We start from the raw sequence: 18,525 nt of genomic DNA on the forward strand, positions 1-18,525 counted from the left end.
AAGAAAAAGCATAAAAAGAAGTGAGGAAGTGTCATGGCCAGGAAGTGATTGTTGAGGCCTAGGTGTTACCAAGATAAGGCAAAAGCTCATCTATAAGAGTCATGGAAGCCAGGACCTCTTTGAGAATGGTTAGATCCTTTCCAAGTTTTGATGGTGAAGGAGATGAGGATGACGGCCAGAGAGATGACCACTTGTTGTAGAGATGACAGAGAAGACAGATAATTTATGTCTTCATAAGTTTATTTCAAAGTATCTGTTGCATTCTATCATTACAGTAAAGGATATTTCCTTTCCTATTCATTTTTCTTGAATTTTGGTGTATACTATTACTGTTTACATTTAGGGTATTAATCCATTTGTAATTTATTATTGTCTATAGTGTAAGGTGATAATCTAAACTGTTAAAAAAAATCTTATCCTTTCCTAGTCATTCTTCTTCTAGTCTAAAAAGATCCTTTGTATTATTGGTTATATTGAACACAAGATCAATGTGTGTTTTTATTTATAGATCTTATCTAATTTATTCTACTCCTCTACTTTTCTGGTGTTTTATGTATTTTATACACACATACATATATTTTATACACACATACATATATATGTACACACACACACATATATCAGATAAATTTTAGTATAAGTTGTTTTAAATATAATTTGATATCTACTAATATCTTTTATTTATTAACTCTGATTTTTACAATACTATTTTAAGCTCTATAATTTCTATCCTGTGTCCTTTTGTTAGATTTATCAAGTTCTGAAAAGGAAACACTGAGACTTTTTCTAATTTTTGCTTCATCATATAGGATAGGTTTTGGGGGGGCATTTGGCTAGCTTTTCCTTTAAGTATGTAGATGCTACGTCATTTGGTAAATGCATATTTGCCATTGACATCTATTCATTATCTTTTAAAAATTATAGTTTATTTCAACATTTTGAAAAATTGATTTCCAAATATTCTCCCTTCCTTCCACACATCCCCAACTCACTGAGAAGGCAGGCAAAGTTATATCATTTAGGGGGCAGCTAGGTGGTGCAGAAGATAGAGTACTGGCCCTGAAGTTAGGAGGACCTGAGTTCAAATCTGACCTCAGATCAAACGCTTGATACTTACTAGCTGTGTGACCCTGGGCAAGTCACTTAACCCCACGGCCTTAAAAAAACCAAATTATATCAATTATGCAGAAGAAAGCATGCAAAATATATTTCTATATTATCCATTTTGCAAAAAAAGCAGGAAAATTATATTTCATTTTGCAATCAGAGTTTATCAATTCTCTTTGGAGGTGGATAACATTTTTTCATTGTGCATCCTTTGAAATTGTCTTGGATCATTGTATTGCTCAGAGTTGCCAAAATTTTCACAGTTAATCATTACAACATTGCCATTACTGTCACAATGATCTCCTGGTTCTTTTCACTTCACTTTGTAGTAATTCATACAGTTCTTGCCATTTTCCCCTCCTGAAACTACCTACTTCATAATTTCTTATAGCACAATTGTATTCCGGCAAATCACTTGCCACAACTTGTTCATCCATTCCCCAACTGATGAACATTAATTGAATTTCAATTCTTTGCCACCACAAAAAGACATTCTAAGATATTTTTGTATATATAGGTCATTCTCCTTCTTTGATCACAGACTTGGTCATGGCATTGCTGGGTCAAGAATATGCACAGTTTTTCTTTACCTCTTTCGGAATAGTTTCAAATTGTTCTCCAGAATGACTGGACCAGTTCAAGACTCCACCAATGGCTTATTAGTGTACCTATTTTCCCTCATCCCTTCCAGCATTTCTCATTTCTGATAGATGTAAAATGATTCTTGAGAATTTTTATAATTTGAATTTCTCTAATCAATAGTGATTTGGAGCATTTTTTCATATGACTATAGATAGTTTTGATTTCTTCTGAAAACTGCTTGTTCATTTCCTTTGACCATTTACCAACTGGGGAACAGCTCTCATTTTTTTTATAAATGTTTACTATATATTTGAGAAATAAAGCCTTTGTCAGAGATACTTGCTGTAAAATTTTGATGTTACTTCATTGTTTATGGCCTTTTTTTTTTTAGCAAAATGTAGTTTCCTTGACTGTCTCTTTTAATTAGGTCTGTTTTTACTTTTGCTTTGCCTGAGATCATGATTTCTACCCCTGCCTTTTTCACTTTAGCCGAAGCATAATAGATTCTGTTCCAGCCCTTTATATTAACTCTGTTAATAGTTCTTGTTTCAAGTGTGTATCTTATAAACAACATGGTGTGGATTCTGGTTTCTGATTCATTCTGCTATCCAATTCTGTTTTATGGGTGAGCTCATCCCATTCATATTCACAGATATGATTATTAAATGTGTATTTCTCTTTACACCATTTTATTCTATTTATCTTTCTCACTCTCTTTTTATCCCAATCCTCTTCAAAAGTCTGTTTTGCTTCTCACTGTTATTCCTGTTAGTCTGCCCTCCCTTTTTTATTCTCCCCTCGTCTCTTACATCCCCTTCCCCTCCCATTTCCCTATTGGGTAAGATAGATGTCTATGTCTGACTAAGGATGTATTTATATTGTTCTGTCTTTGAACCAATTCTGATAAGTGTAAGATTCAGGAATTGTGCCACCATCTCAACCCAATTTTCCATTCCATTATAATGTTCTATCTTGTGTGCCTTTTTATATGGGAAAGTTTTCCCCATTCTACTTCTCCCTTGCCCCATCTCCCAGTGCATCCTTCTTTCTCACCCCTTCATTTTTCTGAGATCATTCTAAGACAATCGACTTACACTCATTCCCTCTGTTTATGTAGACTCTGTTTAACTGCCTTAATAATACTAAAGTTCTTAGGAGTTACATATATCAATTTTCCACGTAGGAATGTGAACACTTTAAATATATCTGAGTCTCTTATGATTACTCTTTCATTTTTACCTTTTATGTTTCTCTTGCATCTTATGTTTAGATGTCAAATTGTCTATTAAGCTCTGGTCTTTCCATCAGGAATGCTTGAATGTCCTTTATTTCAGGAAATGTCTATTTTTTCCCCTGAAGGTTTACACTCAGTTTTGCCAGGTAGGTTATTCTTAGTTGTAATTCTAGTTCTTTTGTCTTATCAAATGTCATATACCAAACCTCCTATTTCTTTAATACGGCAGCTGCTAAACCTTGTGTGATCCTGACTTTGGGATCACACAAGGTTTAGCAGCTGCCATATTAAATACATACACATATATATATACATATATATATGTACACACACATGTATGTATATATGTATGTATGTGTGTATGTGTGTGTATATATACATACATATATATACATATATATATACATATACATACACACACACACACACACACACACACACACACACACATATTTGATTTTTTTTCCTGGCTGCTTGCAGTGGGAGTTCTCCTTGAAGTGGGGGCTCTCAAATTTGGCTATAATATTCTGGGAGTTTTCATTGTGGGATCTCTTTCAGGAGCTAATCTGTGAATTCTTTCATTTTCTATTTGATTCTCTGGATATAAGATATTGAGTCAGTTTTCCTTAATCATTCTTGAAATACAATGTCTAGACTGTTTTATTGATCATGGCTTTTGTGTAGTCCAATAATTCTTAAATTATCTCTCCTCAAGCTGTTTTCCAGATTAGTGGGGTTTTTTTGAGATATTTCATATTTTCTTCTTTTTTTCATTCTTTTGATTTGGTTTTATTGTTGCTTGATGTCTCATGGAGTCATTAGCTTCTACTTTCACAAGTCTAATTTTTAAAGAATTGTCTTCATTGAGGTTTTGTAGCTCTTTTTAAAAAAATTCCATCAAGTCTGCTTTTAAAGGAGTTCTTTTATTCAGTGAATTTCTGTGCTTCTTTTACCAAGCTGTTACTTCTAGTTTCATAATTTTCTTGCATCACTCTCCTTGCTTTTTCCACATTTTCCTCTATCGCTATTATCTCTTTCTTTAGTTCTTTTAGGAATTCTTGTTGGGCTTGGGTCCAATTAGCATTTTTCTTTGAGACTTAGCTGGTAGATATTTTCATATTGTTGTCTTTTTCTGAGTTTATGTCTTGGTCTTACCCACTAACAGGTAAGGTTCTTTTCTTTTTTGGTTGTGTGCTCCTTTTTCTAGCCTATTTCTTGACTTTGATCTTTATGTTAAAGTTGGGTTATAATCACCTGAGGTTGGAGAGGCACCATACTAAGCTTCAGGTGTTTTTGTGCTAATGTTTTCAGAGCTAGTTCTGGGGTGTCTGCAAGTTTTCAGTTCTTCCAAGGTGGAATGATCTGAGGAGAGATGTGGTCACTTCTCTCCTGGTCTGCCTTTTGATCTTTATCTAGAAAAGGATCCAGCTCCCTTGCTGCTACAAGTGCTAATGCTTTTCTCTGCTTTGGAACTGTGACCAGGGTCCCTGCTCCCTTGTGGCCAATCACAAATGCTCCTCTCTACCCTGAAACTGTGACCCAGAACTGCTTATGGACAATAGAATTGTCTGTTAGTACCAGCACACAATGCCAGCAAAGAGTCTCCTGTAATCTATTTCTCATCAGTTATCTGACCCCCTTACTATCTCTGGGCTGAGAGTGCCAAAGCCATTGCTGCTCTAGCAGCATTGCATTCACCTCCAAAGCCCACTGCTTGTGTTCTTGTCACACTCCCAACGTGGTGTAACAGGCCTCCTGCTGACCTCCTTAGGTTAGAAAAATATCTCACTCTGACCTTTTGTTGGCTTTACCTCTCCAAAATATGATTTGTTGAGTTGTTTTCAAGTTGTTTGGAGGGAAATGTTTCATGAGTTCAGTTTGGTTGCTACCTGTACTATGCCATCTTGGCCTATATCCACGCATTCATTTTCTACATTTCCCTCATGCATAATGTAGATTTCCTGTTTGTTTGCCTTGAGAGTATCTTTCTTCAATGTTGAGTTTTCCAAAATCATGTTTACAACTCCTCCTTTTTTAAAGTTTCAACTGAAGTGTAGAATATATAATTCAAAAAAGTAAACTAAGTTGTCAGTTGGGAAATAGCTAAACAATTTATTTCCTATGAATATAATAGAATACCTTTTTGCCATAAAATGTATAAAGAATAATTTCATAGAAACCCAAGAGCTTATATGAACTGATAGGGCATAGAAAGGCAGAATTAGAAGAAAAATCAGAAGAAAAATACAATAACAACATTCTATCATCAAATAATTTTAAAAGATAAAAGAACTCTAACCAATGCCATGACCACCTATAATGCCAAGAAACCAAAGTTGCTGCATATCAACTCATATCCTGAGAGGGAAGTGATGAACTCAAGATACTGATTTAAATATATATATTTGTGGACATAGCCAAAGAAATAATTTGTTTTGCTTGACTATACATATTTGTTACATACATTTTGTTTTCTCTTTCCTTTCTTTTTTCAATGTTAGAAGATGCGGGAAGAGAGAAAAATATTTGTTCATTTTAAGTTATAAAAAAACCAGTCTAGATCCTTATGAAAATAGGGAAATTCACCATGTATTGGGTCTTAATGGGATTTCAGTGTAATAGAACTATAGTCCTTTAAAATTATTCCATAACTTGAACTTTTCACCAATTCATACCTGTGTTTTCTCCTGTCCTTATAAAGGTTTACTGTAAAATGTTTTTTAAAAAACCCAGAAGAAATTAAATAATTATGATATTATAAGAACTAGGGAGATTATCATGTTTAATTATAGTATTATTGTATCTGGTGCTATAATTTTTTGGGAAAAGGATTTGTGTGGGAATGTGATTCATACTTCAAACTTGGGGTTCTCAATGCTATAGCAGTGATACATAATTAGTTTTGCCATGGCCTCATGCTTCTCTGACCTCCTGGTCTGAATGCCCTTAAAAGTACCTGAATGTGAAATTATTTTTGTTGATTAGAGGGTAAAGGAAAAAAAGTCACCTGTGAAAAGAAAGAAGACATTAAACTAGTCCTATTATGAATTGAAAATACATGGAGATATAATTTATTAATCTCAGAGTCATAATTCATTACAGAGTGCATTTTAGAGTTTAAAATAAATTCTATTTTCCTATTTGTCTGAGACTTGGTATTTATTAGAAAATGCATGACTTTTTTTATTGTCACTGTTTGCCTTAGGGAAAAATGGAAAACCCATTTTGTTTTAATAGTTTTAACTTCTCCCATAACAAGCGCTTTATAACTAGAAGCTTGTTTTCAAACCATAAAGAAAAGGTGGATAATACAATCTATCCTTTGTTGTAGGATGCCATTACGGTTTTCCGTCTCTGACAACATAAGCCAACAAGAGAACAGTAATTTACTGCAGGGGACATTGAGGAATACCAACACTTAAGCTGTTGCAGTTCAAATACTTGGTTATCATGAGATTTCCAAAGAATAAATGAGTTGATTAAAGAGGCAGATTTGTCATGTTGGCACATTTTGTCCACCTAGAAAGTAGTCTCTCTGTTGCTTATATAAATATATTGTGGAAAAACCTCACACATCTTGTCTCTGCCTCAAGACTATGAAATAAATACATATGGGAATGAAAATGGTCCTGATAAACAAAGTGCCATATTTAGAGGAAAAAAGTTTCAGTCAGAGCACAAAGTACAGGCAAATTCCACCATTCCCCATACTATCAACATTTTAATAAACTCAGCTGTTTATATGCATGCACTCAAAATTACAGCCTTCAGGAGATCGTCAGTCATTCTTAATTTTCTGGGTTGTCAGTTCTAAACTTGGATTACAGCTCTTTCATTGAGTTTTGCCTTTAGATTCTCTTTTCCTTCCACTGGATTTTTGGCTATAGCACAAGGTGGTGCCTCTTAAATGTATGTTCTCAGACCACCTTTCAACATATTAGTAATCACATACATTTCCAGCCAAGTCATTCTTCCCACATAATGGACACAAAACAGGAACGTTATAGATAGTACATTTTTTCTTGTCAAGGCTTCATCAAATCAAGGTTGCCCTTACATGTCACCCTTTTCAGCTTTCTCATTCAGGCATTACTCAGACAAATGTTGGCAAGATGCCCATTTCAGCATTGTCAGAATGTGCCTGCCTTGGGAAGCCATTGGCAAATTTTAGGAGGTTTCAAAATGCCCCTGTTTGATCCCATGATGTTAAGGCCTAATTTAAACAGGACAAAGTAAAATGCAGGGAGAGTAATCATGGGCTGAATTGGATCTAGGCAAAAAATTTATTCAAAATTCTCCAGTTTTCACCAAATAATGCTGTTTATGGCTTTATTTTTTTTTTTTGCTACATTGACCAGACCCCTGATTCATTTCTACATGTCTTACATAACCTAAAGTATAAGCATTAGAATTACTGATACATGAGAGCAGTAGCTTTTTAAAGAAGTCTTTCCTTTAAGCTTACCATCCATTTAAAATTATTTTGAAAATTACTATATGCCCCCTTTTTTTTCAAAATTGGGGGAATTAACTCAAAATTAACATATGAACTGTGCATGAGAACTTTTCTTCCTAAGACCTTTATAAACTCAGCTTAAGAAGAGGGAAGAGCAAACCGGAAGAGAGAGAATGCAGAGCTGATAATCAACTTCTTGCTGCTGAGGAGCCATATCTTTTTATACTACTGTAGGACTATGTGAAAAGAAGTCTACTGTATACAGTCACACACTTCCTCATGTCCATAATGGAAAAAGCTAATCCAGTGACTGTTTTTTCCTATTCAGAATAAGATAGTCACATTATGTACATATTATATGTGTGTGTGTGTATATATATATATATATATTATATATACACACACACACACACACACACACACACACACACACACACATACACATATATGTATATATTGGTTGAGATTGATAAATGGTTCCATATTATAATAAAACCCAAAGCATGTTGCCTCAATTTCCCAGTTTCCATTCAAAGATACAGGTTGACTTATATAGCCATCAATTCAGAATAAGACATACTCTGCTATAGTATAATTCCCAGGCACTCTATCAGTGCTTTATGCTGTTTCCCTAGTGATTTTAACTTAAAGAGAAAGGGACCATGGGTGTATCTAGAGTTTGAGGTGATTGCAGCATTTGCATTGTTAATGTTAACAGATAGTCATAAAAAGGGGAGACCTGATACTTTGTGAATACCTAGAAATTATACTACTTTTGGTTTTGTCTCATCTTTTAAATGATTTATTACCTGGATTTGGCAGGATTCCATGAGAAGGCTTAGTCTTTTCTGTTTCCCTCTTCTCAGGAATGAAAGCGTTTTCTTAATTGTCCTATGCTGAGATCATGTCCAGCATTTTAACTGGTTCAAACATTTACCTACTTTTGATTTGGTGTGTGTGGCCTCCTTTGCAAGCTGTTTGTGAACATGTATAACTATCCTTCTGTTCTGCAATGTCTCCCTCACATACTCAATGATTGGCTTTCAGAAAGGTATTAACACTCAGCATCCTAGGGGGCCAGGAAGTAAGCCATTAAAGGGTGACCTAGTGGCCAAAAAGAATAGCCATTACAATTCCCCAAACTGAAAGTAGTTCCCACACTGAGAAGTGACATATGTAGTATCTTTCTGTCAGATGCTAGGTTTTCAGGGAAAGTATGGGTGCTCAAGACCAGTTGTCCATAGAGATAGAGACGTAGCAAGAAGTCTGTGTCTCTGTTTTGGAAATTGAGAGGCAGTGGATAAAATGAAGTGATTAAGAGCCCATCTTTGGAGTCAGAAAGACTAGGGCTCAAGTCTTGCTCTGATAGGCAATAGCTGTGTAACTCTGAACAAGACACTTAATGTTTCAGTACCCGGAACTACTCTCACAGATTATATGCTATAGATAATTGTCAACAGCATAGGGTATTGATTTGCTCCCACACAACTTGTTCATCTCTAGAATTATAATTCTGTCATTAGAAGTTCATTCTTTGGGTTATATTTGTCATCTCTAATATCAACTCTCAGGGTATTAACTTTAGTCCTAATTTAATATTCATTTCCACCAAACTGTACATTCATTGAATTTATCATGATATATGTACACATGTACACATATATGTATATGACATTTAAAAAGGTTAGAGAGATATAGTTTTGGGGTAATTTAATAATTTTATTATTAAGACCAACAGGTTATTAATAAAAGAATGGTCATTTGGCCATATCTTTTAGACCATAGACAATCATAGAGGTGGACTCACAGTTTATATACCCTTAGGTGTTTAATGAGGGCCTGAGAGTGAACCTTAGACAGAGACATTATCTCTGCTCAGACCATCTACAGCCTTGGCCTATATAGATGAAAGAATCTATCTCTAACCAAGTTTTCCCCATCCTAGATTAAATTCCTTGCAAATTACATGGGATGTAACCAAGATGGAGGAGAGTTAATGCAATCTCATTATCAGTAATGTCCTTCAAGAAAAACTGAATTTTCAGGACTTTGGAAGAGGGGGAGAGCTATGTGTCTCCCCAAGATATTGGTTATTCATAATCATTTCTCACAACACATTAGAGAGAGAGAGAGAGAGAGAGAGAGAGAGAGAGAGAGAGAGAGAGAGAGAGAGAGAGAGAGAAGAAATATATTCTCTTAGTGGAATATAAGCTCCTTGAAGACAGTATTTGCTTTGTTTGTTCTTTACATCCTCGGCATCTATCACAGTACTTAACCATATAGTAGATAAAGTTTGTTGAATTAAAATTTGGACTTGAACTCATTAAACTACTAAATGCAATGTATTGAATGAGGTATTGAAAAGGAAAATATAAAGAAAAATAAGACATTTTTACTCGAGTTAAAATGTTAGTGATGTTACTTTACTTTCTTTTTCAAAGTAACAGCTAGTTGACAGAGTCTTGAGGAGCCACCCTAAGGTGGCGGGGTGGGGCAGAGGGGAAAATGATTGTGGAGAGAATAATGTGGTGATATTTCCCTTCTTTAATGTGTTCAGAACCAGGAAATTGAAACCAGAAAACAGTCCATGTGCTTGCAGTGACATATTTGGTTTTGTCGGTCCTAACCTTTTTATTTCAATGCTTCTAGCAAGAGAAAGCATCTTTTCTCTTTGTCCTAGCCTCCAGCCCCCACCATCCACAGGATTTTTGATGGAAGAAGGAGATCTGACTTGACAAAAAATGAGATGCAACCAGCTAATAGTCTATACAGAGATTTTGTTATTCTGCTCATTTCCTCTTCCTTGTTTCTTATGACCCAGAGAGTATCAGTTTTGAGCCTGAAGTACTTGTTCAGATGTTTGACCTGTGTTTCTTTTATCCCCTTCAGATATTTCTGTTGACTACAAATGAATTGAGGGGAAAAAATGCAACAGCATTGTATTATGGACTGGCAATATAAAGATATAAATCCTGTATATTCAGTAGGTAACCATTGATATTCTGACACATTCATATGTGTTGCTGGGCCTGATTTAATTTTTTCGCATTAATTTTCCTTACACTATTGTACCTATTGTACCTGGCAAGGAGGCTCAGAGTGGTTCTCTTGTGCTGCATTGCTAATACACATCCCGATTTGTTGGCTTCCCTGATGCAGTGTGAATGGCCTCTGTTTCTATGATATCCTGCAGTGAAAAAAATGGATAGCTTGCCAGCTAAGATAAGAAATGTGGAATATTTTCAATTCCATGAAAGAAAAAGGCATGAAGCTAATTAATTAAAACTATTGGGAGTGCCTTTGAAGCAGCCTGTGATTAAACACAAGGATTTATAGCGGAACAATTAAGTAAATTTGGCCTCAGGTATCTTTGCTCCTTCCCCAGGGAATGAGTGATGAAATTCTGGTTTGGAGTTATACTTTATTAGAGATTTATCTATTTTAATTGATTCAGCCTTAGTTATGAGTCTCATATGGAACAGCTGATGCAAAGGACACATTATGGTAATGGGGAGACTTCCCATGAGCTAACTTTCCTTTCAACAAAAGAAGAAAACGGCGTTTCCCCAACTGTTTGACACAAATGAATATAAAATAGTGTAAAGAATATGAGCTATGAAAGTTTTTTTATTTTTTTATTATTATCCAATTTGAATCTTAAATAAAACCACCTTCAACCTGAAGGCTAGGCATAGGCAAGACTGTCTGAACTCAGATAGAGATTGACAAGGCTTTTGTTTAGATTGGCTTTAGTAGAAATCCCTCATTGGTTTGGAAGTTGAGATTTTCCTTAGTGCTTTGTTCTTTTTTCCAGGACGTGTTTTGATTTAAAATGTAGTCATCAAGAACACAGAAATCCCCAAACTTACATTTTTTTTGGGGGAGAATGTTATGGTTATTGACAGAGTTATGTTATGTACATAGACATTTATACTACATTTTGTGATTGTTGCTGAGTCATTTCAGTTGTGTCCGATTCTTTGTGACTCCATTTGGTTTTTTCTTGGAAACATACCTGAGTGGTTTGCAGTTTCCTTCTCCAGCTCATTTTGCAGATAAGGAACTGAAGAAAATAGGTTTAAGTGACTTACTGGGGTCACACATCTAGTAAGTAACTGAGGTCTGAGGTGGGATTTGAGTTCATGAGGATGAAACTTCCTGATTCCAAGCCCAATGCTCTATAACCTATGTGTGTCTGTATATATATATATGTGTATACACACATGTATGCAAACATACATATATACACAGGTGTATATATATATATGTACATATGTGCATGTGTGAGTATGTATTGTGTACACACACATCTATATAGATATATATAGAAAAATGGATATACACATACCCTTGTTTTCAAGATGGAGATACTCATGAAGTGCCATGAAAGAGTGTAGAGAGATAATCAAAGGCAGTGTAGAAAAGGAGACTTGCATTTTCAAGGAAATGAGGGATTCTTTGAAGGGAAAGTGAGGAGGAAGTATATAACAACAGTGAAAGACACCAAGTGAAAAGGCGTAGAGATAGGAACTAGACTGCTGTGAATGAGACATAGAAAGAAGGCCCAGTTTTGCTAAACTATAGATTATGAGGATAGTAATACACACACACACACACACACACACACACACACACACATATAAATATATACATATATACATATAATGTTAGGAATGAAAGGTTGGGAGCAAGTTATAAGGGCTTTAACTGAAAAACAAGGTTTATATTTGATTTTGGAGATAAAGGGAACCACTGGAGCTTATTGAGTAAAGAAGTGACTTGTTCAAGTCTGTCATTAAAGAAAATTTGCAGTTTTGTGGAAGGTAGACTTCAATGGGAGGAGTCTTGAGAGATCACTTAGGAAGCCATTTTTATAGTCTGAATGACAGATAGCCGGGGCCAAAACTGAGGTAGTAACTGAACATAAAGTAAAAGTCAGATGTGATAGATGCCATGAGGTGTAAACAACAAAATTTGACAATTGATTGGATATAAAGGCAGAGGTAGATTGAGAAGTCCAGGATGATGGGAAGCTGGGAGACTGGAAGGATGGTGGTACCCTTGACAAACGTAGAGGAATTTAGAAGAGGGAGAGGGATAGATTGGGAAAAAGGGATAATGAGCTTTGTTTTGCATATATTCTGTTTGAGATATCTCTGGGAAATCTAGTTTGAAATGTCCAGTAGAAAGTTAGTAATGGTGGAGTTGAATACAGAGACTGATATGGATTAAATAATTAAATCCATGGACATTGATGAAAAGAGAGAGGAAAGGGAAGAAGGGAGGGAGAGAGAGAAGGAGTGAAGGAGAGACTCATCTGCCTGAGTTCAAATCCCACCTGTGATACTTACCGGCTGTGTGACCCATGGCAAGTGACTTAACCCTGTTTGCCTCAGTTTCCTTCTCTGTAAAATGAACTGGAGAAAGAAATGGTAAACCACTCCAGTATCTTTGCCAAGGGAAAAAAAAAAAACCTAAACGGGGCCACAGAGTTAGACATGATGGAAAGCTACAGAACAACAAGGAATGACACTCTTAACCTTATTAGTTTCACAAAAATCCAAATGTCACTTTCAGTATTAACTACTCATGAGTTGAAAAAGTTAAAATGTAGTTAACATTAAATCATCATGAAGAGCAAATGAATCCATCCACAAGATTTACTTAAAACACTAAGCAACTTGAGGGAAATAGAAACATACTAGCATATAAATGTATACATGTACCTGTATATATATAGTATACATAGCGATACATGTCTATCTATGCACATATATGCATGTGAACATATATACACATGTATGTACTTATCTATATACTGGAATCTGAGTTTTCATTCATGTCTTTTTAGTAACTGGATGCCTTTGTCTAGAATAAAATTTGGATTGAAACCCATTCTTTTCATATTTCTGGTTATAATTTTACTGGAATTGACATACATATTATTAACTATTAATGATGCACTAATTGCTTTAGAATAAGGCACAAGGAAAGCTATTTTTGTGAACTGCATCCCAAAGGCACTCATTGTGCAAACTTGAAGACGTTTCTTCTGAAGCCTGTATTGTTTAGCTAGGTGGCGCAGTGAATAGAGCACTGGCCCTAAAGTCAGGAGGACCTTAGTTCAAATCCAGCCTCAGACCAACCACTTGACACTTATTAGCTGTGTGACCCTGGGCAAGTCACTTAACCCCACTTGCCAGAAAAAAAAAAGAAAAAGCAATGATGCTCTAGGGTAGCTAGGTGGCCCAGTGGATAGAGCACTGGCCCTGAGGTCAGGAGGACCTGAGTACAAATTCGACCTCAGACCAAACATTTGACACTGTGACCTTGGGCAAGTCACTTTATACCAATTGCCTTAAAAAAGAAAAAGCAATGATGCTCAAAAGTGTTTGCACTCACTGTGTGTGTGTATGTGTGTGTGTGTGAGTGAGAAACATACTGTTTCACACATTAAAACATTTTGTTGAAAATATTTTCCTTATTGTGTTCAAATTAATTTGTAATACATATAGACTTATTACAAAAATTTACATACATACACAAATACACATATATGTGTGTGTGTATATCTATATCTATATCTATATCATCTATATCTATATCTATATCTATATCTATATCTATATCTATATCTATATCTATATCTATATCTATATATATGAGACTTTCATTTAATTCATTTTGCAATGGGGTGAGAAGTAAGAAGAGATAAAATAGAGGCAGTGATTACAGACAGCTTTTGACAGGGCATAGCTGAGCATGGGAGAAGAGATCCAGGGTGATAGTTGAGGAATATAGTAAAGTTAACTTTTTTTTTAATGAGGATTGGGAAGCTTGTCTGTGATAAAAGAGCTACTTAATAGAAAGAAGTTGAAGATTTAGAAGAGAGGGGGTTGATTGAGGAACTAATCTGTTGTAGAAAATGGGAGAGGATCGTATCAAGTGCATCCTGTCTGTGGACAGACTTGACCTTAGAAAGAGACCTTGGGCCCTTTCCGAGTCTGGGAGTGGCGCCCCACAGCAGCGGCCACCCCCCGCCCCCGCTCCCCCCTCCCCCGGCTCCTCCCCGCCCTCCCCGAGGCTGCCATGTTGGCCCGCCTGCAGCACGTGCTCCTCCGGAACTGCTCCAGCTTCCTGATCATGCGCATCAAGTCGACCAACCTCAAGGACGGAAACCCGTTCCCCCAAAACGGGCCGATCCACCAGAAGTCGGTGGCCGTGCAGCCCGCGTCGTGGAGGGGCTGAAGGGGAGGGCAGGTCAGAGGAAGCCAGCGGCTTCCTACGTGAGGGCCACACCCGACAGCGTCCCGCACGTCACCGCAACAATAAATGGCGGAAAGCGCCCCGCGTGGCAGCTGTGGCCGGGCCGGCGCCATCCTAAGGAGCCAGAAGCCGTGAGCGGGGAAGAAGAAGCGAGGGCGCCCACCCAGGAGCGCCTGAGGTGCCGGGCCTGCCTTTGGCTAATAAAGTCAGACTGCTCCCCCTGCCCCCCCCCCAAAAAAAGGGGCCTTAGAAAAGGCAAAGGTGACGTTTTTTCATTTTTTGTCAGATACTGGGTCAATGAAGGAAGAGTAGAAGATAATGACGAGGGATTTTGAGATTCAGAGCTTGAAAAAATGAATCTCACATTGAATGGCTTCAATATCCTCAGTAAAATAAGAGGATTAAGACAGGGAAATAAAAATGAAAAGAAAAAATAAGGAAAATAAAAAGAAAAAAAGATAAAATGAACTGAGAGAGGGAGAGATATATAATTGACTTTCTATCAACTAACTTTTATTACTGACAAGCTTCCCATTCCTTTTAAAAAATTTTAACTTTACTGTATCCCACCATCTTCTCAATTATCACTCTAGATCCCTTCTCCCATGCTTATCGGTGCCCTATAAAAAGCTGTCTATAATTACTGCCTCTATTTCATCTCTTCTTTAGCATTATTCTTTATTATTGTGGAGAATGGCTAAATGGGATAGGAAATCAGAGGTGAAAGAAAGAACTAACCTTGCTTCAATGAGGGACTGGTTGATGTTACATAAATTTCTAATGTACCTGGTTAGCGTTGTTGTGAGACTCCCTCTAGTTTCATTTATTGACTTGTAAGTATGCATGGAGGTGGTGGTTCTTTCATTCGCAAAGAGGACCAGTGACATCATGAGGGTGATGTCTTGACAGGTACATGAATTGGAATTTAAGCGAGGCAGAGCTGTGTAAAGTTGTCAGATTGACATCTCCTCCAGAGTCATCAAAGTTCTGTGACAAGACAAAAGTAAAGATGACCGGCAATGACCCAGGATGCAGTGCATGCTTTTCTAAATTAAGGTTTTTCCCAGGCCTCAGTTTATCTGAGGCAACAACCATTCAAAGACTAAGGGCTAGATAATAGTGTGACAGGGAGTGCAAGACAGCAACGTGTTCTCAGGCTGCATCAAAAGAAAAGAACAATGTCCAGAAAATGGCAAGGGGGTGGTGGTGGTGGTGATAGTAGTAATAGTCCCAGAGTGGAGGAGGCAAATGGTGGAAGTAATCAAGAACTGAGGTTTGGCAAGAGAAGCACAGTGACAGGACAAAGGGGAAAGAGATTCAAGAGAAGAGGAAACGGTAGAATTGAAATATCTTAACTATTGATTTGAGTTTGGAGAGGCATGAAAGTAAAAACAGCAGATATATATGGCTTGACAAAGTATTGAAGGGTCAAGGGTTTAGAGGTCTTGAGAATGGCAAATAACAGGAATCTTAGAGAGCATTTATGTGGATATTGACATCTCCAATTATAAGGGCAGGAGTTTAGGAGTACAGCAAGGTAGTGAATCATATTCTGAAATACTTGATAAAGGAAGGAGAATGACATGTATGCAATAGCAATTACTACTCAAAATGGACAAAATATTCATTGTGAAGACTTTGAAGGAGGAAATAAGATGAGAGAACATCATAAAGTGAGGTCCTAGAAGTAACGTGGGGATCAAGGAGTACTCCCACGGTTTTTCCAAGAGTAGTATGTTGGGAGTATGAAAGATTCAGTGTTGTCAGAGGGAAATCAGATCAATCAATAAACATTTATTAAGCACTTACTCTGTGATATGCACAGTTTTAAAGTCTTAATGAGAGCTATTAAATGAAAATAAAAAAAATTAAAAGAAAAGTGAACAAGAAAAGGGAGTTTGTTTAAAATGAAATGTGAATTTCAGAGGGCACAGTGGAAGGGATGAGCAGGTTTGGAGTAGGACATGAGTGTGAGTCAGATTTGAGAGAGATAAGAATAGGAGAATGAGAGGAAGAAGGCAAAGAGAATATAATTCTAAATGCAAGTGATTGATAAATACAGGAATAGGGAGAGTGTCAGAGAAAGCCATAGTGGTAGTAGTGGATTGCAGATAAGCTGAGAAACAGTACCTAAGTAGGGTTGCAGACAAAGCTGAGCCAATCTAAGTTTTATAAAAAATGGGGTATGTTAAGTACTTTTGGCAGTCTTTGACAAGAACAGTCCTAGGCAGATGCTCTAATGGAGGGCCTGGGAAACCATGGGGCAATTAAAGACTCTGTGGAAAGTGTAGGCACCCACAGGGGGAAATGGATTGGCACTGGCAGAAATGGAAAAGAGGGCACTAAAGAAAAACCTCATTGACATTACAGTTTGGGCTAAGACTGATTCTGGTGAGGCCTCAGCTCAAAAATCCCACGTGTTAGCTCAAGAGACCTTCAGTGCGTAATATGAGACAGGTATTCTGCCAGGCATGGGAGATTAAAAGGGAAAAATAAGACTGTTCTTGCCCTCAATTAGCTTACATTTTACTTAGGGAAAAGAATATGTACACAGGTGAATAGATGCAAAAATCGATATAAAATAATTCTCTTGGAAAGAGAATGCTAAACACTGTATGGATCAAGAAAGCCCTTATATAGAAGGAGGCACTTGAGATGAATCTTGAAAGTAGCTAGGGATCCCAAGAGGCAAAGATGAAGAGGAAAAGCAGTCCTAGTCTGTAGAACAGCCAGTGCAAAGGCATGGATGTGAATGAATGAACGAATAGCATTTATTGAGTACTTATTATATACTAAGCATTGTGATAAGCACTTTAGATAAAAATGTAAAGTAGGATAATCCCTGCCCCTAGAAGGTATGTGATTTTATAAGTGGAAATGACATTAACAATCTAGTATCCCTGTGTTTGTTATTGCATCCTAAGAACCAGGGGACTTTCCATCTGATTGGCAGCTCAAACCTCCTCTACGTATTGTCTCTCCTTCTAGTACGTGCGCTTCTGGAAAGCAAGTGCTATCTTGCTTTTCTAATAGGAAGGACTTCAGTGATTTTTTTCATTCATTTGAGGAGCTTACATTCCAATGGGGATGTAAGAGTCAGAATATTTTAATCATCCCACTTTATCATTCAACATATTTCCTAGTAATTTGGAACTTCAGATTGCATTAAGAGGAAGAGATTGTAGATACTTTTGGCAGTCAAGATGAGATGGATATTGATGCTTATAGTGCTAAATGAAGACATGTTGAACATAGTAGCTCCCCATAGGAGAGTAATGCACTGTTGTCAGCTACTGCCATAGCTGGATGTGATTAATAAATCCCTCCCCAAGAAAAAGGTGTGAAAGTTGATTCAGGAGAGAAAAACACAATGTGTCTTTGTCATTTAGCTAAAAAGGAATGCAATAAATGAGAATAACTAGAAGAATATCACAAACATTTATCTGCTGTGTACATAAGAAGTAAGGAAAACTGAACGTCTATTCATTTTTATATTTGTTCCCATCAGCAAAAAAGGATTTTTTAGTCTTAAATTAGCTTAGTTACTAAGTGAGCACAGCGCTGAAACCGTAAACCATAATACATCTTATAAGAGGTAACTTCTCAGAATGATAACATATGCCTGGAAAGGTAATGCCTGGCTTTGTTTCTGATGTTTGTTTATAAATGTACTGTGTTAGACCTAATGTCCCTCTGCACTGCACATGTGAAGCTCTTTGTGGTGAATTAAAAGAATCGAGGTAAAAGCTTTTCTAAAAGCAATATTAGAGGAAAGAGAAAATGGAAGGTTTCTATTGTCATGTGATCTAACCACCCAGGTGCATCAATATCCCCTATATGCATATTCACAAAATAGTGCTTGTAGACCACAAGTTCAAGT

The 18,525-nt window shown here is 36.7% G+C and overlaps 1 protein-coding gene and 1 pseudogene across 1 annotated transcript in view; both read left to right on the plus strand.

The window, feature by feature from the left end:
* ERBB4 (erb-b2 receptor tyrosine kinase 4) overlaps positions 1 to 18,525 on the plus strand; it is a 1,374,278-nt gene that overhangs the window by 688,483 nt on the left and 667,270 nt on the right.
* On the plus strand, positions 14,469 to 15,259 carry LOC110223281 (large ribosomal subunit protein eL28 pseudogene; annotated as a pseudogene).

The sequence above is a fragment of the Phascolarctos cinereus genome, unplaced genomic scaffold (genome assembly GCF_003287225.1).
Source record: "Phascolarctos cinereus isolate Bilbo 61053 unplaced genomic scaffold, phaCin_HiC Scaffold_7;HRSCAF=346, whole genome shotgun sequence".
NCBI classification, from domain to species: Eukaryota; Metazoa; Chordata; class Mammalia; order Diprotodontia; family Phascolarctidae; genus Phascolarctos; species Phascolarctos cinereus.